The sequence below is a fragment of the Bufo gargarizans genome, chromosome 10, assembly GCF_014858855.1.
Source record: "Bufo gargarizans isolate SCDJY-AF-19 chromosome 10, ASM1485885v1, whole genome shotgun sequence".
Lineage (NCBI taxonomy): Eukaryota > Metazoa > Chordata > Amphibia > Anura > Bufonidae > Bufo > Bufo gargarizans.
The window spans coordinates 114,764,016-114,787,956 of NC_058089.1; the positions used below are offsets into that span (position 1 = coordinate 114,764,016).

A 23,941-nucleotide genomic window follows, 5' to 3' on the forward strand; every position below is an offset into this window, starting at 1 on the left:
AATGTTGTATTCTTTGTAGACTTGGCTAGAGCTATACTTACAGTTGCAAGAAAGAAAAAAATGTGAAGTCGATGGAATTAAATGGATTTCTGCATCGATTACCACTAAACTGTGGCCTGATTGTGTTTGTCTGTAATTGTGAATTAGAGAACAATCTAAACTAATAACACACAGACAGTTGTAAGTAGAGTGGAAATCTAAAGGGTTCACTTACTTTCTCTTGCAACAGTAGGTTAGGTTGCATAGCAAATGCCTCAGTCCTCCTGCACAATGTACAGTATATAGAAAAAACTTGCACGTGATAAGATAAAGTTCAGTTTGTCGTTGCGTTCCCCAGCACTGCAGGGGTTAATCCAGGCAGCACTATTTTAGTACCATACAGCAAGTCTGGTCTGATTAATCGGTAGGCACTGAGGAAACGCAGGGATCGCGATGTCTCCATAGACTTGCATGAACCTGGCATAATGTCAACATCTTCCACCGCAATTGTTCTCCGTTTCTGAGACTGTAAACAACAAAAGGAAACTTTTCCTTCAAGCCGTGGCTGAAATTCCCTCATCTGACGGTCTTAAATAGGTAGAGAGCTCAGCACACAGCAGGAAAACGCACCAACCAATTATATTTTCATAATGACAAATTTACTGTCTGACCACAATGGGGGAAGAGCCCAAAACACGTTCCGGAGGCCCAGTAGGTCACTTTATCTCCAGTCCATCTTTTACGGTGATGTATTTGCCTTTTCCTTTATTGTTCCCAAAGTCCTTCTCCCCATCAGACTCACGTTTTCTCCTCCATCATGTCCTACGATGGCTTTAGAGACCGAGGCGCTAGAAGAATGTATGGCTCAAAATAAATTGAGGATCAAAATATCGCAGGTGGCCGCAGTAAATGCGGCGTTAGCCAGCTCCCTGCACACATATCTCAGCAAGCGAGACGTCCGCTGCGGGGAAAATGCATTTTCCAGGGTCCAATAATGCTCGCTGTATTCCTGGGCCTGTAAAACACGTTTCTGGCAGCTGTGACAGACAGAAGAGAGCGATAATCACAAACATTTTCACTTGGAGCAGCAAAGATCTGATGTACGTATCCCAGAGAGGGGGAAGCAATTGATTGATTTAAACGTGGAAGATTCCCAGTGCCTTGTAAATTTGTACTATTCCTCCATTTTGCAGCTCCTTTTAACTTGATTGTTTTTGGAAAGTTTACGCCCTATTTGGGAAACATTGCTGCATTCCATAGGCGTCAGCTACATGGCGACCTGGGATAGCTTACAATATCCATATAGTAAGAACATATTGAAGAATTGCTGGACCTACCAGTCCCTGATATTGTTATGGTTTGAGTACCTGTAGTTCATTTCCCATACACAGTTTGTATAAGACTTTTTAGAAGGAATATGTCATCAAGGAATTCTAGAGAAAAAGTACTTGTAATCCATAAGTAAATGAGCAGATAAATGGCCACTGAGTTTTCAGAAAACTTTTGATAGGTCATAGAGACATCTGAAAGGTTTTAATTGGTGGGGGTCTGAGTGCTGAGACCGCCACAGATCGCTAGAACGAGGAGAGAGATGAGCTTGCACATTGCGTTCTCTCCTTGCGGCACAAACTCAGTAGAAAGTCTCCCTTCCATCTCCTGCAGAGAGTAGCGAGAGCTTGCTCTACAAGCTTTTCTCTCTCCTCTTTGTAGTGATTGGTGGGGTACTCCGCATTCAGACCACCACCGATAAAAACTTGACATAGCAAAGGTTTTCTGAAAGCCGCTCTGTGCACCGTTGCTCCTCCATCTTCCTTTGCCAGCCCCTCCCTCTCCTTGATTGACAGGGTCATGCATAATGACTATGCAGAAACATGGCCCTGTTAATCAAGAAGAAAAGGGAAGGGCTGGCAAGGGTGCACAGAGTTGCTTGGACCCGCCTTCAGGACCCTTAGCTGCTCATTTGCATATTAATTAGAAGTACAAGTTCTCCAGAATAAAATAACGGATTACTAAGTGAAAGTTATCCCTATACTCAGGTGAGCTAACCCTACAATGCACTGTGCCAGGTTTATAGTGAATTTCTGGTGACGGATTCCCTTTAGGCCTTGTGCACAACTGTATTACTTTTTCAGCATTTTTTGCAGGTTGGCTGTAGACCCAATTCACTAGAATGGGGGCACAAAAAAATCTGTATGTCTGTCTTTCCCAAATTAGAACATGTCTTATTCTTGTCCATTTTGCAGACAGTCATTTTGACAATAGGATCCATGGACATTGCTGGATGCACAGGGGCAATATCTGTATTTTGCGGTTCCAAGGTTTGCTGACTGCAAAATACATATGTTTGTGTGTATGAGGCCTTAAAGGAAAAGGGAAGAACACAATGATCCCTCCATCTGCAGGTGACTGATTCTGATGTGTTAGGTAGACAATCCCATAGCAATCTAGACACTGTGTGAACATGGGTTGACTGCTACACATGCATTTTAATTGGGAACTGGCTACACAAACCTGTCCAGAACAGTGCAGTCGCCGCATGTCTGTGGAAGTGAATCTGAAACGGCTTGTTTTGATTTCAAGCTGCAGCCACAAAGGCCTCACAGTCCCTGCCGGCCGGACACCGACTGCACTTGTCTGCTTCTTACATGTAAAATTCTGATCAATCAGTATTGAAAGTTTAGTCTGCTTGTCAGAACGGGGCACATAGGATCACATAATGGACCCTGCTTCACGATACCAGTATACTGCACCACATACTGTAATAATCCAACAGTGGAAATATTGGTCAACAGCTTTGACAATGTCGTATTAAGTCCTAGGGATTATTGTTGCTAGTAGAAAGAGAACGTCTTTCCTTTATGATGCACGTTCACCACCAAGAACCATACACAACTAGATGATTTGGAGCCTTCTCATACATGGCTCTGTTCACAGCGAGCTGACTTATATCCCCTGCTTGTTCAGTGTCGCTGGTGACTTCTGTTCCCGGAGGAGTAGTCTGTATCTGGTATGTAAAATCTGAAGCGAATATTAGGAGCAGTGTATCTCCCTGAAATATTTTGAATAAGGGCTCATGCACACTGGAGTTGCCCGCCAATACACGGACACCGGCCGTGTGCACCCCGCATCAAGGATGTGGACCCATTTACCTGTCCGTGCCTCCTCACTGCAAAAAAGTAGTGCATGCACTACTTGTCGCATTCAAGTGAATGGGTCTGCGATCCGCATGCGGCAGCTCTGCGGTCAGCGCCCTGCATTGCGGACCACACGGTCATGTGCATGAGCCCTAAAGGAGATGGGTCATACTCCAGGCACCTCCATCGATCAGCCGATTGGACGCCCGTGGCACTGCATCCCCTCTATTATTTACCAGACATAGTTCTGTATATTGTATAGCGGCCGTACCTGTTCCATTTACAGAACTGTGCCTGGTCAACAATAGAGGGGATGCAGCGCCGGTGGCCATCAATCAGCTGGTCTGTAGGGGCGTCAGGAGTCTATCCCCTCACACCAGCCTGATAATTATAACCTAGTCTTAGGATAGGCTCACAATAATCTAAGTCTTCAGAAACCTCTTTAACGGCATGGACATGCCTACTGCAGCTAATGAGCAAGTGACGCAGCAGATGGAGCAGTATGTAGTGTCTTGTTGGAACAGAAGAGACTTTCTGAATGAGACAATTTCTGAGCAGCAGCTACAAGTTTCCCCTCCAGTTCTGCATAACACTAATGCGAGCCCGATATCTGTGAGCCTTGAATGCTGTTCTGAGAATTGTCCCCTAAGGAACCACAGAGCTACTATACTGAAGGCGTATGCTGTCATTTGCATCTAAATGTCTTTTGCACCAAAACGATGTAAATTTTTTTCTCTCCATTGGAAAAAAAAAATATAAATTCACACAGGATGTTTAAAACCACATGGCGGAGGAAAGCTAGGAGCAAAACAAGAGCACATGGGACCCCAAGAATATGCAGGTGCCATTAGCTTGTCTATTACATGTAGTATGTACCGGGCGAACTGTGAGGTAGCTATAGGGGTTTCGGTGCAATTGCAGGAGGGACTGGTTTCTGAAGGTCTTTTGCCACATAATACTGGATTACAATATCATTAAAGGGGTACTCCGGCCTTTGATATTTATCACGTATATTGGCCAAATCTTATGTACACTTTGTGAATGTTTCTGTGTGGAGATTAACCTGCTGTGAGTTTTTTGTTTGTTTTTTATCCACAAAGTGTAAATTGTTTGTATGATTCCGTACCTTATAGTGGTTTTCACCATAGACTTCAATGGGATTATTAACAGAAAATATGCACCAAAAACGCGTAAGAACCGTAAAAAAGCTGTCCTGAAAGAGTATTTCTCCCACTCCTGGCCTAAAATAGAAAAATAAATGCCATTCAGTGATACTGCAGTATTTAGGGTGGAATGGCAGATGTACGCGGGCTGAGCATGTTGCTGTTGTCACTTGGCGCTCCTCGTCACCCTCCATTGCTGACTATGCAGATGTGCCGCTGTCATTGGAATCGCAGTATAGAGCAGCCGGTGACTTCTCTCACTATAGATATCTCCGCAGTCTGTTCCACCTCCTAGAGCAGCATTTAGCATGGTTTGGATGAGGTGTAAAGAAGGGGCTAATTAGCTGATATCTTGGTCGTTTCCAAAATTTTCTTCTTGTGATATCACATAACTTGTGCACGGATAACGTGATGCAATCTGCAAGATCGTCCAAGGATGATCAGTGCGGGTAAATATTTGCTTTGTCCTATGTTTTATTGTCCTCGTGATGGTGACGGAGAAATAATCCTGTAAATGTCAAATTCTGGTGAATTCTTTGTGTGGCTACGGCACGATATAAGCAGTTTTGGATTTAGGTGAAGTCTGGTAACTTGTAGCCTGCAGCCGTCCATCTCATTTCATGAATTCCTGATGTAGATGTGTCTGCGTGTAGTGGTCAAATCACGGTTTTTGCCACGACTTTAGCAAAATCACAGTAAAAAAATTAATAAATCTGATTTGACCGCAACATGTGAACACACCCCGATTGCAGGTTTGACCACACTAATCCTGAAGAGCAACCACCGGCAGAACAGTAACCCTGGGTTCAGACCTGAGCGTTTTACAGCGCGTTCCTACGCGCTGTAAAACAATCAACACGGAGAAACCAATGCTTCCCTATGGGAATGGTTCTCACCTGGGCGTTTTACAGCGCGTACGATCGCGCTGTAAAACGCCCAACGCTCAAACAAGTTCTTGAGCTTTTTTTTTGGGCGTTTGTCGCGCGTTCCCGCACATAGATATTCAGGAACGCGCAACAATGTGTGCACGCCTGTCTCTGTATGCGCGATTGTAAACGCCCGTACAATCGCGCATACAGAGCGCTTGTTTCAGAACGCTCAGGTCTGAACCCCCTGTAAAAGACAGAAGTCGCACTATGAACTCTCCTGGCTGTTTTTGTTTTTAATTAAGTAAACAGCGAAGTTATTATAATTGATTTTACACACACACATATTTTGATCCTGCATTTGCATTTTAATCAGAAATCAGTGACAATCAGAGTCTTACTGTATAACGTACTAATAGTTTTTCTTCTTTTGTTTTATCATTGTAGCTGATTTGAGGGAATGTTATCTGGAGCCTTTGTCTCTCTGTGGCCGGGTATGCACCTCTTCCCGTATAGGCACATGGAGGATTCTGACTATGCATGTCCCATTCTCCGAGTCTATATGGTGGGTTTCATGGATCAAGCCCATTTACAGTCTCTGACAGAGGTATGACGTATACCTCCAACAGATGACTTCCTATAGGCACAGAGGCATCTGCTGGCCTGTGCCCCCCATGTTATAGAAACATATACCACGCAGTATTTTTGTTTTATTGGATGCCTTTGTGGAATAGGCGGCCTGACAGAGAACTATAGGTCACTTTTTGGCCTCTGTCATGTGAATAGGGGCCTATGGATACATTTAAAGTATGTACCAGGGGTTTTCCTAGTGTATACAGCAAATGTACACTGCAAACAGCGTAAAGGTAACCTAAGTGGCCATTTTCTGGGCTGATCCATAGCAAATGGAGTCCAGTGCTAAATATTTTATGCGATCGCTTTAGTAATGTCAGGGGGTGATGCCAATTGACAGAACTTATTAATATTAGATCGTCTTACAAAATGGCGGCACTGTGCGGAGATGACAGGTGCTCTTTAAAGGACACGTGTAAATTCTGCATCTATAGAGCTAAATGCCACGACCTTCTTATCCCCACTGGATACACGGAAAGGAAGCACCTGAGAAGAGAGAGACGCTAAATATTTTCATTCCCAAGTAAATATTGCACAGTTTGAAGCAAATATTTCAGCCAAGATTAAATTACTTTGAAAATATTTAATTCGGCTGCAGTTATCTGCGTGTAATGTGAATGAACTACAGTGATTTCTAGGCAGAGTTATGATTGTAAATGAACATCTGAAGGAATTAAAACAGAAACAATGCAATCATGTCGCCAAATGGCACCATAAATACAGAGACATTTACGGAAATCAATAAGAAGTGCGCTGTTATTACATGGTACATTCTAGAGGCAGACACAGGGGCTTGTGGGTAACGAGTGACCGGTCAGTAACTAGGGTTACTTTCACACTCGTGTTTGGTGCGGATCCGTCATGGATCTGCACAGATAGATCCATTCAGATAATACAACCGTCTGCATCCATTCAGAAAGAATCCGTTTGTATTATCTTTAACATTGCCAAGACGGATCCTTCTTGCACACCATTGAAAGTCAATGGGGACGGATCTGTTTTCTATTTTGCCAGATTGGGTCATAGAAAACGGATCCGTCCCCACTTGCACTGTGTGTCAGAACGGATCCGTTTGGCTCAGTTTCATCAGACAGAAACCAAAACGCTGCAAGCAGCCTCCAAAGCGGAATGGAGGCGGAACGGAGGCAAACTGATGCATTGTGAGCGGATCCTTTTCCATTCTGAATGCGTTAGGGCAAAACTGATCCGTTTTGGACCGATTGTGAACGGATCCCTGAACGGATCTCACAAACGGAAAGCCAAAATGATAGTGTGAAAGTTGTCTAACAGCTGTGTGTGACAGGCCTAAATTACAGCGGACTGTTGTGGTGATATGGAAGTAGGCTAAGGATGAAGAGGCTGACGGATCATTGTGGACATGATTGTATGGAAATCTATAGAAATGGCATGTATGTTCACACTATGCAGAGAGATTCTAGGGCATGTTGGCCAAAATCACCAGCTCTTCAGGGAACGCTGATAATCTGTGTCTGTATAGTACACATGACTTCCTTATGATGCCAGAGGTTATTAGATATATATTGCCTTATATTGATTCATTAAGGGTTTTCCAGGATTTTATAACCGATGACCTATCCTCTGGCTAGTTCAGCAATGTCTGATCAGTGGGGGTCCGACACCAGGGACCCCCACCAATCAGCTATTTGAGAAGGTAGCAGCGCTCCTGTGAGCCCCACCGGCTTTCTCTCAGCTCACCAAGCACAGCACCATACATTGTATAGTGGTTGTGCTTGGTATCGCACTCAGTCCTCACACTCACTCCTATGGAGCTGAGCTGCACCTAGGCCACGTGACCAACGGACGTGACGTCACCGACCTAGGAAAAGCTGAGAGAGGACCGTGGCCCTACTGTGAGTGCTGCTGCTTTCTCAAATAGCTGATTGGTGGGGTTCCCAGGTGTTGGACCTCTACTGATCAGATACTGATTACCTATCTTGAGTATAGGTCATCAGCATTAAAGTCCTAGCAAATCCCCTTAAAGTTTACCCACGTCAGTGGAGTCCGGCTGCTGAGACCCCACCTAATTGCTGGAAGGGCAGAAGTGCTCAGTCTGTGCCTCTTTCAATGTGATCAGCTCTTCTCGACCATTAGTGGTGTCTGTATTTCATAGAAAGTCCGCTCTGCTAGTTCCTCATGTTTAGATGAACACGGCTCAAGGAGCGTGGCTCTCTACTCTTTCATTTTAGTGATCCCATGTGGTCTCAGCACTTGGGCCCCACCAACAAAATCTTCAGAGATAACAAAGTTGCGGTACATAACTGAAAAATGTAGTCATCAAACATGTCAGTCTCAGAAGATCTCATATGTGGATGCCATTTAAGACCTCCAGCAATTACAGCCCAGACAAAGTATTCTAAATGGAGAGCCACTTGCCTACAGTGTAGTGTCTGAAGGTTTCAGTTCAGAGCTGGCTCCTGTAAGGTTTGGCCGTCCGGTAGAAATGACAGCACCACCATGGACTCGATAGCGCAGTTACTGCACATGCAGACACTTTATGATCTTCAAAAAGATTTCTGTATTAAGCAATTGCATCTGTTAATAATAGCAAGGGTTTCCAATGGAAGAAGATTCTGATCATATTTTCCAGTGGAATAGATTGATGCGTCGGAAACATTTTGCTGCAGTTTGTACATGGGTAATGATCGTAAGCTTGTCTATGTCCGACATATGCTGTCCTTGAAGACAGCTCCGTTCAACCTGGTAGACTGTATTAAGGGCTCATGCACACAGCCGTAGCCGTTTCTGCAGTCTTCAGATTGCTGATCCTCAAAGCACGGGTACCGGCCATATGGACAACACACAGGTACCAAAACATGCGGTCAAGAGTAGGACATGTTCTATATTTTTTATGATGCCACAGAACGGACATACGGATGCGGACAGCACGCGGTGTGCTGTCCGCATCTTTTGCAACCCCATTGAAGTGAATGGGTCCACCTCCGACCTGCACATTTGGTAAAGGTGTAGTGTGCCTGGGGGAAAGCTCCCAAAGTGCTTTCTAAAGGTGAAAATAGTGTCCTTTTTTATTTATTTATTCCATCTGACTGGTTAAGCACCAATTAACCCCCCCCCCCCCACAAAAAAAACTGTGTAGAATAGTGTAGTAGACTATACCAGTGTTTCCCAACCAGTGTGCCTCCAGCTGTTGCAAAACTACAACTCCCAGCATGCCCGGACAGCATTTGGCTGTGCGGGCATGCTGGGAGTTGTAGTTTTGCAACAGCTGGAGGCACACTGGTTGGGAAACACTGGACTATACTATATCACAGTAAAATAAGGTGTATGTTTTATATACAATGGCACTCTATGGGTGACTGCAGCCTCTGCATTGTAACGTCTACATTAAATGCGATGAGACCAAAGCCTAATTCTCTGTCCTCAGCTGAAGGGCAGTCCTGCCCCTGAGTACACTCCATGTCCATAGTTCACCACTGAGGCCTAGTGTGTTTACCAGACCTCTTCCCAAAGAATACAAATATCCATTGGAAGATTTCCGAACCGCATGTCCCTGGGGATTGAAAGTCTCTCCACCCCCCACCCGGCTTTCTGTCTTCCTTTCTTTCTGTTTCTTTGCAGACATGTTTGTGTTTCAGTGTCAGAATCGCTGTTTTTTAAGACAAGGGATTACTTTGTGTACACGAAAAGAGGTGAAGTGGATCTCTGTGCACATCATAGAGAAACATTCTGCTAATAAAAGGATCAAAGCCGCTCTTTCTGTGGCTGTAATGTCTGTGAAAAACATTCGTTTTGAAAGGAAATATGTGTCTCCTCCTGAGGGAATCTTCATAAAAGAGATTTGCTGTATTTAAGGCTTTGCCCGTTTGAGGCACATTCTCCTCACATGACGATACTACAGTATCACAGTGCTGCGCTACTCCACGCCAACTCCAGTAACCCAGCGGCTGCAGTGCAACCCGGGAAAATAAGGAGGTCATGCTGATATTTTCCTTCTGTTCCATGACGTGCATTATGATCTTTAAGACCTGAAATATCCACAATTAGCTGGATGTTAATGGCCGGTCTGTAATTTGCGCTGTCCAGTTTTCTCTCATCTAGGTTATGCTTGGTGTCTGCAGAATACCAGATGCACTGGGCAGATTTACTAACACTGTCTAAAAGTAAGATGGAGTGAATTTAGCTAGATTTATCACAGCGGCTGATACTGGATGATAAATCTGGTGCATCTTTACACTGTCTCGTCTAACTTTACACCGACTTGTTGGCTAAGTTTACTCAAGATGCCCCCCTCCAGTCACAAAAGCTGTCGTCTAATTCAGTTAATAAATGTGCTGCAAAGCATGTACGGCAGAATTCTGGTGCATTGTGAATGTTTCTATTTTCTACTTTTTAGCTTTGGCTTATTTGTAAATTTTAATTAATACTTTTTAAAGTAACATTCACTGCAGAAATAGATACATGTTGTAGCCACCTGCAAGGGTTAACCTAGTATGGACAGCACCGCATTATCTGTAAGATCTATTGTACTGAACCCTATATGTTTTCCTGGGCGTGTTTCCCTGGTTTTTGCTTCTGTCCTGTCATCAGGTTTCAATGTTTACTTCTTCCATGGCTCTGCAGATTTAGTTGTATCCAGAATGGTGATTTGTGTGCCCACATGGACACCTGTCCGGTCAGATGATATAGAAAAAGGATCCGTCCCCATTGACTTGCATTGGGGGTCATGCCGGATCCGTCTTGCGCCGCATCCCAGGACGGAAAGCAAACTACAACATGTTGCGGTTTGCTCTCCGGTATGAGAACGCAACTAAATAGAACAGAATGCATTTTGGAGCTCTCCGTTCTGTTCAATTCAGTTTTGTCCCCATTGACATTGAATGGGGACAAAACTAAAGCGTTTTTTTTCCGGTATTGAGCCCCTATGACGGAACTCAATACCGGAAAACTAAAACGCTAGTGTGAAAGTAGCCTAAGAACATAAACTCTCTGTGAACTATGTTCACATATATATCAGCAAGACATTGAAAGGAGTTAAAGGGAACCTGTCACCATGAATGTGGTGTCTGATCAACAGGAGGAGCTGAGCAGATTGATATATAGATTTATAAGAAAAGATTCAGTAAAACCTGCAATTTATACATTTATATCCATTCATTTAAGTCCAGGAGGCGGTCTTATCGGTAATTGACAGCTATCTCTGTATACACAGTCATAGACTTCATAGAGAAGTTTTACTGAATCTTTTCCTATAAATCTATATATCAATCTGCTCAGCTCCTCCTGTTGATCAGACACCACGTTCATCGTGACAGGTTCCCTTTAAAAATGGAAATTTCTTGAGGACATGGCTCTTATAGGCTTATGTTCTTGGGGAGATGTGCAGAGGTGCAATGTATTTAGGTGCATATATCACTTTATCAAACCCACAACACATGATCACCTATTGACAGGAAGAGGCCCCTGTGTTCACACCTGTCATCTGCTGGACGGCACCTTTACATGGTTGTGGCAGCTTCTCAATCGCATAAACTTTGTATTGTGAATTACACTGTGAACTTTTTGATCAATGGGGTGTGACTGGGAAAGTTCAAAGCGGTTTTCCCATCTTATAGATGAAACCCTCACTGATCCTGAGAAAGGAGGTTTCGTCTGTGTCCCCTTCACAATTTTTCCTCTGTATAGCAGCTCCCGGGCCACCCATCTTCTCAGGAAACTGCAGCATGGCCACGTTCAAGTTATCAGGACTGGAGCGCAGGAGTGCAGGGAAACGTTAAAAGAAGATGCAGCGCTAGCTTTGCATCTCCTTAATTGTCAGTATCAGTGTGTGTCATACAGTGATGGAATATACTAGCGACATGGCATCACTTTATAAGAAGGAAGTACCCCTTTAGGCTATGCCCACACAGTATTCAAATTGCAGCAGAAAAATATGCACAAGCTACATGCAGATTTTGCTGTGAATTTCACCCTATGGATTGCAAAGGATGAAAATCTGCAACATAAGGCTACTTTCACACTCGTGTTTTGGCTTTCCGTTTGCGAGATCCGTTCAGGGCTCTCAAAAGCGGTCCAAAACGGATCAGTTTTGCCCTAATGCATTCTGAATAGAAAAAGGATCCACTCAGAATGCATCAGTTTGCATCCAATTAGTCTCCATTCCGCTCTGGAAGAGGACACCAAAACGCTGCCTGTAGCTTTTTGCTGTCCACTTTACGAAACTGAGCCAAATGTCCTTTCACACAGTCAATGGGGACGGATCCGTTTTCTCTGACACAATAGAAAACGGATCCGTCTCCCATTGACTTTTAATGGAGTTCATGACGGATCCGTCTTGGCTACGTTACAGATAATACAAACGGATCCGTTCATGACGGATGCATCCGGTTGTATTATTGTAACGGATCGGTTTTTGCAGATCCATGACGGATCCGCCCAAAACGCGAGTGTTTAAGTAGCCTAAATTGAGATGCTGTGATTTTAAAATTTTAAAATTTTCAATAAAGGTCAATTTCCACATTTTTTATGCAGTCTGTGGAGATCTATTTAAGGGTCCATTCACACGTCCGTTGTTTCTTTCCTGATCTGTTCCGTTTTTTGCGGATCATTTTCAATGGGTCCTGAAAAAAATCTGACAGCACAATGTCAGATTTTTTTTCAGGACCCATTGAAAATGAAAGGGTCCAGATCTGGTCCAGATCTGTTCCGCAAAAAACTGAACAGATCAGGAAAGAAACAACGGATGTGTGAATGGACCCTAACTCTCATCCAGTAAATCCGCAGTCTATCCTAACCCTTGTGGACAGACTTTTAGGCTGGGTTCACATGTGACTGAAAAAACTGCGGGAAAATCCACTGCTGTTTTTGCTGCATTTCCGCAACAGAACAGCACATGAAAGTCTGCTGGCGACAGCTGCAGCATTAATGGACATGCTGCAGATTTCAAATCCACACTGCAGGTCAATTTACGCTGTGGTTTTGTACACAGCAGACGGTTGAGGTTTCTTAAAATCTCATCCACTTCACTGGTACTGTACAATACTGCAAATTTGACACACAAAAGTCTGCGACAGCAAATCCACAGCTGATCAGGAGAAGGTCATATTAGGCTTTTATGATGACCCTTTATGTTTCATGTATGTATAGCCTTACACTATAGGTGTCGGTGACTGAGTGGGGCACATTATATCCAGGCAGTGGATGACAGTGGCAGTGTATTTTATATTTAAGCTTGACATCATCTTATGACTAAAGATCTCTGATCCGACTACAGAAGGACAGGTTACACTGTGAATATTCGTAAAAGCTTTTTCTCCACTCTCTTTCCCTGGTTATGGACGCTGTACTTGTAGTCTTTGCCAGGCTTTTGAAATAGAATTTCACAGTTGTTGCGCCATCAAAGGAAGCTAGAAACAAAACTTTTTGATTAAATTCCATAACTAGGACAATTCCTAATCTAGCATTTCTTAAGATTTATTTACGTTTAGGCAAATGAAAGCGGCAAGCGGAGAAAGGACAGTGAGTTGTGTTCTTAAGAACAGTGCAGTTTTATTGCATTTATTAGAAATCCGAGAAAATGATTGTTAAAAGTGGGTTACAGGTAAACAGGGGTTAAAACACTTCCAGATTAAGGTGAAATAATAGAATTTCTAAAGCTGGATGCATAGCTGCTGTATGGATTTTTATGAAACATTATGAGATTATATTGAGAAGATATATATGTGTATTACCTAATAATAATTCTTGCTTCAGTGCTAGAGACTGGCGGCCACGATCTGCAGAATGACAGGGACCGAAGTGCCAGTGGTTTATCCTTCACCAGTGTTTCTGTAGTATCAGTGGTCCTGCCCATCTCACAAGGGTATGAAGATCCAGCATGGTGACCTGACCATGCTGGATCAGGTCACCCGTTCAAACGCTAGACACTCTATTCAGGAGTATAAAGGAATCCTTTGTGAATAATTATGAGAATTATTACTATTTATCCAATTACCTGATATATTAGGTAACGGTCACCAAAAGTTATTCAGGAATTTAACATTGCATTGATAATATGAGATCAATGGGAAGCCCACTCCTGACACCTGTTAGAAGGGGAAGAGGCAGTCAGGTGAACGCTGTGGTCTCTTCATTGTTTTCCTGCCTTGATGCTGTACTATACGGCTGCATTGTGCTATTCAAATGAATGTAGTACTAGTTAATTTATTTCACCAACTTATATAGCGCTCATATATTCCACGCTGTACAGATATTATCATCACTCGCTGTCTCAAATGGGGCTCACAATTTAAGTTCCCTATCAATATGGCTTTGGAGTGTGGGATGAAACCAAGGAGAACATACAAACTCATTGCAAAGGTTGTCCTCTCCTGTCGCATGGAGGCAAATTACACCTTTCTACATTGCTATAACTTACCGCTAAAAATAAACACACAACAACTTCTTCTTTGGAATAAAATGGCCACAATGCTTTATTAAGGGTAAAACCATAATAAATAATTTAATAAGTAAAAAAACCACAATCATCATAATTTTACGAACCATAAAACTATTAGATAAATACCGAAATCCACTCAGAAACACTGAGTGATACAGCCCCTCTAATAAAGCAAAGCGACAGATAAGAAAAAATAATTAGGAAGGGGAGGGGCGACGATCCGATCCTCTTCAAACTGACCCAGAAGTGCCGCTAAACCCCACAATTTAAAGAAGAAATCCTTTCCGCCAAAAGCAGAGCAACAAATCAGGACCAGGTATTTTCTCACAGCAACAGCATCAGCCGTGGGGCTACAGCTGCCTCAGAAGATCTACTCAAACCTGCTGGAACCGGTCCACAATTCAATCCTGAGGTAAAATCTGAAATAAAAGAGAGGCAAAGGGGGAGAGAGAGAACCATATAGGACCCTACCTAACTAAATTAATGGGGTCATTGCCCCCATGTGTCCCCAAGCTAAACGCTCTGGGGGGCCCTTAACATTTGATGACGAGAGAAGTGACCAGGAGAGATATCCCATGCAGCAGTATCTCAGCATAGTTTGCACACCCTGATCTATTGTATAAGCAGACATTGGGGGAGATTTACTAAGCGAACTGTGTCAGAATGCTGGCTGTACATGCATTGCATTACCTTTATGGTATGTTTTTGCTCCTCATCTGACAAGGGGGCATGGCTTAGCAGGAAGCTTATACTGCTCCAAAATCTTGGTGCAAAGTAAGTCAACCAGTAGGTGGTATAAAGTTAGAAAAAAGTATCTGAAACTAAACCCTTATCAGCTACTGTCTAAACTGGCTGCATTTCTAAGGCTGAGTTCACACTTCAGTTATTTGATCAGTATCCGTTATTTTGAACCAATACCAGTAGTGAAGCCTACTCAGAGATCGGAAATAATGGAGAGATCTGCACCTGTTCTGTGTTTTTGACCCAAACCTGTTTTTTGTTCACTATAACCAGGGGCGGATTGGCCATAGACTATACAGGGAATTTTCCTGGTGGGCCACCCTATCTCTTCTCACAGCCACTGTCCGAGTACATACTACTAGGGGAACAATAGAGGTCATTATTAGAGGAAGTCCAGGCAGCATGCTGAAGGTAGGGCTGGCCTGGTGTTGTGACACACTTCTCACCTCCTAAGCCTCCTGCTCCATATCTATATTAGAGACAATTGGAGGAGGACAAAACATGGCAGCTATTAAGTGCCACCACACAGGGACAGCTTCTGGTGAGGTATTTTGTGCCGCACTGGGGTATTTGGTTCTGTGGGATGGTGTTCTGAGCACTACCTTCTGTCAATTTGGCCCCACTTCTAACATTTTTAGTTTAGTTTTTTTTTTCCAGGGCCACTTTAAGTTCCCAATCTGCCCCTGGCAATAACTGACCAAATAACTAAAGTGTGAACTCAGCCTAACTGTCCAGTTTCCCGAATTCTTAGCCACGATTAGTAAATCTACAGGTGACGAACTCATAAACATGGAGGATAAAATTACAATGCTGCAGATTCAAGAGCAGCGGGTACATTAATACAATAGTATGAATATACTTTTAAAGACAAATTATAAAAATTACATTGTGCTCCTTGATTGTGTGACGACAGCAAGAAATAATTACCGTGCCGGAGATTGAAAACTATCCGCGTCCTCTGCATATTACGACCATTCAGAATTTTCTAGTCCGCCAGTCCTGACTGTTATCATTCACCTGAAGACATTCATTTTCCCAGCACAGAATATTCTCTGTCAAGAAAAAAAAAACTAAAAATGTACGCATAATTTAATGATAAAAAAAAACCAGCGCATTTTATTTCTGTCTTAGGGTAAGGTGTTTATGATAAGACATTCACATTTGAAAACTAATATCATTTTGTCGGAACCTTGCCAAAAGATTTAACAAAAAAACGCCGAAGTACTTTTCTGGAAGAGACATCTGATTAAAATGATATTTTCATTCAGGAAGAGATGAGCCATACAGGCTCTCAGTTTGTATTAAGTTACATTGCGCACTACCTTAGCCGAGCGGCGCGCTCCCATCATGGACGGCCCGAGAGGCTCATTAACACATTGCTGAGAGAGTAAGCAATTTCATACACACGTATCCATATCATAGATTAATGTAGTGGTGGCAACATCATATATTATTCAGAGTCCTGTAATATAAATGTGGCATCCATTATCACTCAGAACACACATGCATCGGTAAAAGAACCTTTCGGTATACTTATTGATAACGAATTCCAAGATTTTTTGGGGGGATATAACTACTATATATTGCCTGATGAGACTAACCACACACCTACTTAAAGGGGTTGTCCATTTCAGAAGAAAAGGACTGCTTTTCCTAGAAATTGTTGGCGATGTTTCCTGGCGGGGAACAATGTACTCTGTTTTTTCCTTCTCTACACCCCTCCCCCTATAAGGTGGGCATAGACATGAAGTGTATCCTCGCTATCCTTTTTGTATTCTTCAGAAGCTTTTTGGAAAGGTCACATAATTTTTTTTTTTTTATCTCAATACAAAGATTTTAGGAGAACAATTTTTAATAGGAAATGTTGTACTCTTGTCTTACACCACACGTATTACACTTCATTGCATCGTGTAGCAGGTTTTATGACGTATCGAGAAGTAATTAGTTATTGACTAGAGATTGTAACTTCCTTTTTACTTTAGTGGCTACAATTGTATTCATAGCGTTCTCAACCATCATGAACATGACAAAAAAAAAAAAGTCCATACCCAATAGGTAAATAGTAGTCGCCCTAATGATATTGATCTAGGTGTGCAGGTCCACCCAAGCCATCCAACAGATGTAAAATAACTTTGTGGTTTACTGGTTCTCAGTCAAATGAGAGCTGGTTTGGAATATCTCATAATGCACAAGGCTGCCATTGTAAGGTATGCTGACTAAGCCTGTCATCTGTCTCATGGATAGATTGATGGCTTGCACATACGTGGCTTTTGGCATATAGCCTTTGTGTGGTTGTCTATTGTATGTCGTAACATAATAGGAGTCTAAGACACATCCAGCTATCCTCTTAATGCTGTTGCCAAACCATTTTGATGGGGTTTCCATCAATTTCTAACCTTTTTTTATGAACCAGACACCCTCTTCTCTTCCGAGCAGAGGGTGCCTGGGGTTCTCCCATTGGCTTCCATTGTGGTCGGTAGAACACACGAAGATACCAAGGTGTTCGGCCAGAGCACCCGAGCACTTTGGTGCTCGGTCAACACTAGTAAATGCCAGCCAGAAGCACTGATTTCAGCAGACCATATAGTGTATATGAAGGGTCACCATTGGGAAAGGGCTCTGGCAGCAGCTTGAGAGAGATGGAAATTGCTGTCACATTTGTCCTAAAGGGTCATATTGCTAGGATATGCCATCTGGGTCCTGCTCCTATCTCCATAATGGAGTCCCGGAAGTAAAGGAGGACACACTAGGCATGTGTGGTGTGCTCTCCATTCACTGCTTTGGAAATTAAAAAATAGCCAAGCAAGCAGGCTCTGCTGTTTAGGAAGTCCCATAGAGGTGAATGTAGGTTGGCTGCACATGCGCTGTTCACTTTGGCATGCTGGTTTTGGAGATAAGTGTAGGTCCCAGTGGTGGGACCTACACCTATCTGACATTGGTGGCTTTTCCTAGCGATATATCCGTGTCTGAGGTGGCAATACCCATTTAAGTTTATAATGTATGGTAAGTGATCTGTTCACTCGCCCCAATCAATGTCTTATAGCACCACTCAATAGTTCATTCACATTCTGCTGGAGCCCTACATGGAGGCACATTACACCCACGAGGCTTAACTTAAGCATAAATAAGGACCAAGACACCTATCTGATGGAAGAAATGGCTGCAATGCTTTATTATGAGTTACCCAAATAAATTAATAATTAATCAATAGATCAGAATAAATAAATAATTAACCCTTAAAAACTAAATCATTAACCATTAAAGACCACAATCCACTCAGCTACAGCTGAGTGATGAATCCCACTAACTAAGCATGCAACAGAAAGATATAAAAAATGTCTAAAATTTTAGGGAGGGCGGGCGCAGATCAGATCCTCTTCAGACTGGCACCCCAGCTCAGTCAAGTGGTGCAAGGTTTATGTGCCCCCATGTGTCCCCCAAGATAAACGCTCTGGGGGGGCCTATCTATTTGCCATGTACTCCAGATAAGTTTCTGACCGATTGATGCCTATAGACTGTCCTCTTTTTGTAACTGTAAAGAAAACCATAGTCATGTGTGATTTTTCTATGCAGAGGAATCATATACTACACAAGGTTTTTTCTTTTTTCCTTTGGAGTTATACATCACACTATACTCCCAATGTATACATATGACGGAAGGACCTAAGAGGTTAGGGCTTATCACAAGTATTGCAGCCACCTCTATTGCATCATTTGTAGTCACAGTGAATACACTGATCTGTATATAGGTTCCAGTATGGGTGAACCTGTGTAGACCACTTCACAGACCGGTCAGGATTTAGTCCCCAAGTCGGTACGTCCACCCCAGGGGTCTCTAAGCATTTCAGAGTAAGCATTGACCAGATCAGAATAAGCCCTGAGAAGTGACCCGCTCTGCTGGAGTATTTGGTTAGTAAATTGGTTCAATGTGAATGTGCTTTGGGCATCAGAAAGGTAACTGGAAAGAGATAATCATGAAATTTACTCCATGGCCCCTGTGCCAGGGACTAGAATAGATTGTGCTGTCTGCAGGGCAAGAACTAATTGTCCTTAGATTAACCGAACTCAGCCCAAGATGTCTTCTAAGGCACAGTGTTTTAGAGTAGATCTCTGCAAGGAGGTGAAGCCAGACACACAGAATTAATTCAGTGTTCACTTCTCAGAAATGTGATGAGGACAGCTAGAATTTAGTACTAAATATGGCTGCCAAGATCATCAGCTCCCCTGCAGCTCTGTATCTCCTTGTGGCGCCATTTTATTTCCTTTGGGTATACTGTTTTGATTTAGACAGGAAATAAATATTTCGGTTATATTGTAATGTACAATATCCCTGTTGCCTTCCTATCTGTCTGGTAATCTAGGCTTAAGTGTACTGTATATATGTGTGTGTGTGTATATATATATATATAGGATTTTATTTTTCAATTATCAGGATTACTGTACTTTATCATATTAAAGGACCTTTAACAAGTCTCTTTAAATTAGACTGTCAGGTGGCCTAACACCATGGGAGAGCTTACTACTTTCACATTATCAGCGGTATATAAGAGGCATCTTCTCTCGCGCTACCCCTCTGCAGATACATACGGACTATAGACTGTCTCTTACCTTAGAGTATATCCAGTGTCCTGTAGTTGGTTTGTCTCCTGGGGAGGTAAGGCTACTTTCACACTTGCGGCAGAGTGATCCTGCAGGCAGTTCCGTCGCAGGCAAAATGTGTGCCAACTGATGGCATTTGTAAGACTGATCAGGATCCTGATCTGTCTTAAAAATGCCTGATCAGTCACAAAAATGCATTGAAATGCCGGATCAGTCTTTCCAGTGTCATCTGGAAAAACGTATCCAGCATTTATTTTTCACATTTTTTTCGGTCTGCACATTCGCAAACCGGAAGGACAGATCCGGCATTCTGGTGTTTTGAATGCCGGATCTGGCACTAATACATTCCTATGGGGAAAAAAATGCTGGAACCGGCATTCAGGCAAGTCTTCAGTTTTTTTGGCTGGAGATAAAACCGTAGCATGCTGCGGTTTTATCTTTTACCTGATCAGTCAAAAAGACTGAACTGAAGACATCCTGATCCATCCGGAAACGGAATGCTCTTCATTCAGAATGCATGGGGATAAAACTGATCAGTTCTTTTCTGGTATAGATCCCCTAGGATGGAACACTGCCAGGAAAGAAAAAAGCAAGTGTGAAAGTACCCTAAGTTAGCTTTGCCTGAACGCATTTCCTGTGAGTCTCATAATTGCATGCATCATGGCTAAACACTTAGACCATACTATATGTCAGGTATCAGCAACCTCCGGCACTCCAGATTTTCTGAAACTACAACTCCCAGAATGCACCATTCATTTCAATGGGAGTCGTGAGAACAGCCGAGCATGTTTGCATGCTGGGAGTTGTAGTTTCACAGCAGCTGGAGTGCTGAAGGTTGCTGATCCCTGCTCTATGTAGTTCGATACGTTTTCAGAATAAGCAAGTGTATGTGTACTTGAGGAACATGTATTCGGAATTTGTCCTGTCTGTAGCATACTTTCAAAAGCAGCAGCAACAGCATGGAGGTCAAAATACAACAGTAATGAGCAGTGTAGATGTGAATCCAGCACTAGGGTGAGATAGGAAGCTTACTAGTGCCAGCAGCATTGTCTGTACCTCTCTTCAGTAGCTGCTCTCTGCATAGACTTCTGCAAGGATGCAAATTTACAACATTTTTGGAATTATAAAATATAGATGGAGGCTCCTGCCAGGTATCGTCAGTAGTATATTATTGCTTTGTGTGCGTAGATGGACCGTGTCTTCAGGGTTTTGCTGAACTCTAGGTTTGTGGGGCACTTTTCTACAATGTTTTCCAAAGTATCGCTGTATGTCACCGGCTCCCATACTTCTGATGCCTGTAACATCACAGCCCAGGTCTACTTACTGATCCTACTGCTTTGTGAATTAGGCCTCATGCACACGACAGTATTTTTTCATGGTCTGCAAAACGGGGTTCCGTTGTTCCGTGATCCGTTTTTGTTTCCGTCTGTCTTCCTTGATTTTTGGGGGATCACCAGACATGAAGGAAAGTGAAAAAAAATCTAAGTCAAGTTTTCCTTGCAAATGATAGGAAAAAAATGGACACGGATCACGGACGCGGGTGACAATCTTGTGTGCCTCTGTGTTTTTTCACGGACCTATTGACTTGAATGGGTCCGCGAACTGTTGTCCGTAAAAAATAGGACAGGTCATATTTTTTTGACGGACAGGAAACACGGATCACGGACGCGGATGACAAACAGTGCATTTTCCAAGTTTTCAATGGACCCAGTGAAAGTCAATGGGTCCGCAGAAAATCACGGAAAACGGAACAACGGACACGGATGCACACAACGGTCGTGTGCACGAGGCCTTAAGAAGTGAATGTTTTTGACATGGTACTTGTCCATAACCTGTAAGGAGATATGGAGTGGTGTGACCTGGTCGTAGCTTGCACAGGTTATTAGACAATACTAGAGTATGGACACTTGGTCCAGTACATCTGCAACCCCTGATGTCCGTGTACCATATCACCAGATTAGATTGTGGAAAGATAGATTTGCCAGAAGCAAAAGCTTTTGTCTCCAGCAGGGCACTGGTCTGATAAAGTTAATGGTTAATCATTTTTCGCTTCTCATTATTTGCTCTGTAAAACCATATGTATTGTGAGCTTCATCTATGAAAATCTGGCACGGCAGAAGATGTAGGATTACAACACAGTCTGTCCTTCTGCAAGGCCAGCAAAACAAACATGTTCCCTTTACAGGCAGACAGCATCTTCTAAAGACAAAATATCAAGCTCTTGTGTTCCTTGTATGATGAGCCACAAGCCGATGTAATTCCACGACCACAATACCAAAAGATGACTTTGTATTTTATCATTTAGGAGTAGAGCACATGGTGCACAGTTATACCAACTGTCTGTGCACTAACAAAGCTAGCAACCCTAAACTGCTGATAGATGCAGACCGAGGCCCAGGCCATGGACAATGCTGCGTTCACTTTGGTGATTGCTAAAGATTGTAGAAGGGAGTGTATCATTATAGATGCAACGTCTTCCATCCTTGAGATGCGTTGGATATCTTTCTAGAGCTGTTTATTTGCCATCCTAGCTTCACCACATAAGTCTGGAAATTGCAAGGATTCCTGGCAGTGGCTCGTGTGGGCAGAGAGCCCAAATAAAGCAGGGTTCATTAGGTTTGCAGGAACGGCTCCTCTCAGTGCAGTGTGTCAGGACACTGGGATTGGATCCACGTTTCCCATGTTGATATCTGTGAAAGTGTTAGAATTACGGGTCAGGGAGCAGGCTGAGTTGTACGAGAGGGAGATGAAAGAATGACACTGCAGTGATTAAACGAATTATACCTCTCCAATTAATTAACCGGCCCTATAAACTTTGAGGCAAGCTTTTCTGTGTCCTGGTTTCCAAAGCCTTAAGTTGGAAAAAAAATTTCACAGAAATAAGATGCCAAAGAAAACTATGTTAAAAAAAAAAGGTAATTGCTTATGTAACAATTCCCTGCTACAGAATCACCCTCTGGTCTCCATATACTGCTGCTATAATTCCACAACTTTTACTTAATTTAAAAAGGAAATTGAATTAATTATGTGAATTATGACCGACTAGTCTTCAGGCCTATAGCACAGCAGACCTGTAACCTGCTTAACTGGCAATGCCCTAATATTCTGCAGGCGGCAGAATCGGTGTTATTAGCTGCATCCAATTACACTAGACCTGCCAGGCGGTAGAAATACATTCCCTGAGTCTTCGTCCAATGGGGGGTGGGATTCTGGCAGTAATTTTATATTTCGAGATTTCTATTTAAGCAGTTTCCTCATAAGTTTTAGGTTAGATTTACACAACGACATGTGTCTCGCGACAGATAGGGCACAACTACACTGCAATATTTGTCGCGTGACAATTTTTATAATGATAGTCTATGGTGTCGCAATGCGACATGCTGCGACTGTTGAAGAAAAATCCATCTCAAATGGATTTTTTGCGATTGACGAGTCGGTCGCAACATGTCGCATTGCGACACCATAAACTATCATTATAAAAATTGTCGCCATGTAGACCTAGCCTTATGCCCATGTGGCTTAAAACCATTCCCTGGGACAACAAAATGTCTCCCTGTGCTGTCTATCAGGGACTGGTAGCGTACCTTAAAAATAAATCACACCCTATTGACCCATGAAGGAAGTATATACAGAACAGACACCTAACAGATGGCAAGAAGCAGATGTAAAGAGACGATAACCAAAACCGCCAACCACAGATCTATAGTGGCGTCCGCACAATCTCTTATCCTGGAGATTTTTATCTTTCATTTTTTTATTTTTTTTAGTTTTATGGAGAATCGTCAAATTATCTGTTCTACCAGCTTCGAATGAAGTTTCTATCAGACATAAAGCAGATTTATGTTACCATTAAAACACAATATCAAAGACAGAATAAGCAATTCAATAAAATTACAATAACACCAAGATAAAGCGGAGCCCCCCTCAGTAAGTGCTTTATGTGAGGATATTCTGCAGACAAATATGTGTTTATGGATCTTTTCAACGTACGTTCATCGTTCAGCTTCTAATAGAGCCGCCTTCCTTCATTTCTTACTTATGTATTGTAGTTCGAAAAATTGTTTGATTTCCCTCAGAAGTTTTTTGTTGTAAACAACATCTATAGAATATTCATAGGAAACAAGAGGCCGCACTTACTCACAGTGGCCGACTCCGAGGTTGGGTGCTTTCAGATGCTGAGGTTTTATGTGTGCTTTATTATTAGCTGAGCTTTATTATGGGGATTCAGGAGGTTTTTTTTTATATAAAGGTGTGATAAGGGGCCACAACATCTGTATTTGGGGTCCCGCAGGTTATATGTTGTGTCTTCTCTGGCCCTATGTAAGCAGTGGCTATATGTAAAGAGTATCTGCTTTCATTATGTAACCACAGGGAGATCTTATTGCTGTGGCCAACATTATTATTGTTTGGATT

The 23,941-nt window shown here is 42.7% G+C and overlaps 1 protein-coding gene across 2 annotated transcripts in view; it reads left to right on the plus strand.

Moving 5' to 3' along the window:
- Positions 1-23,941, plus strand: part of TSHZ3 (teashirt zinc finger homeobox 3) — an 82,673-nt gene that overhangs the window by 30,842 nt on the left and 27,890 nt on the right. The gene's annotated exons all lie outside the window — the stretch shown is intronic.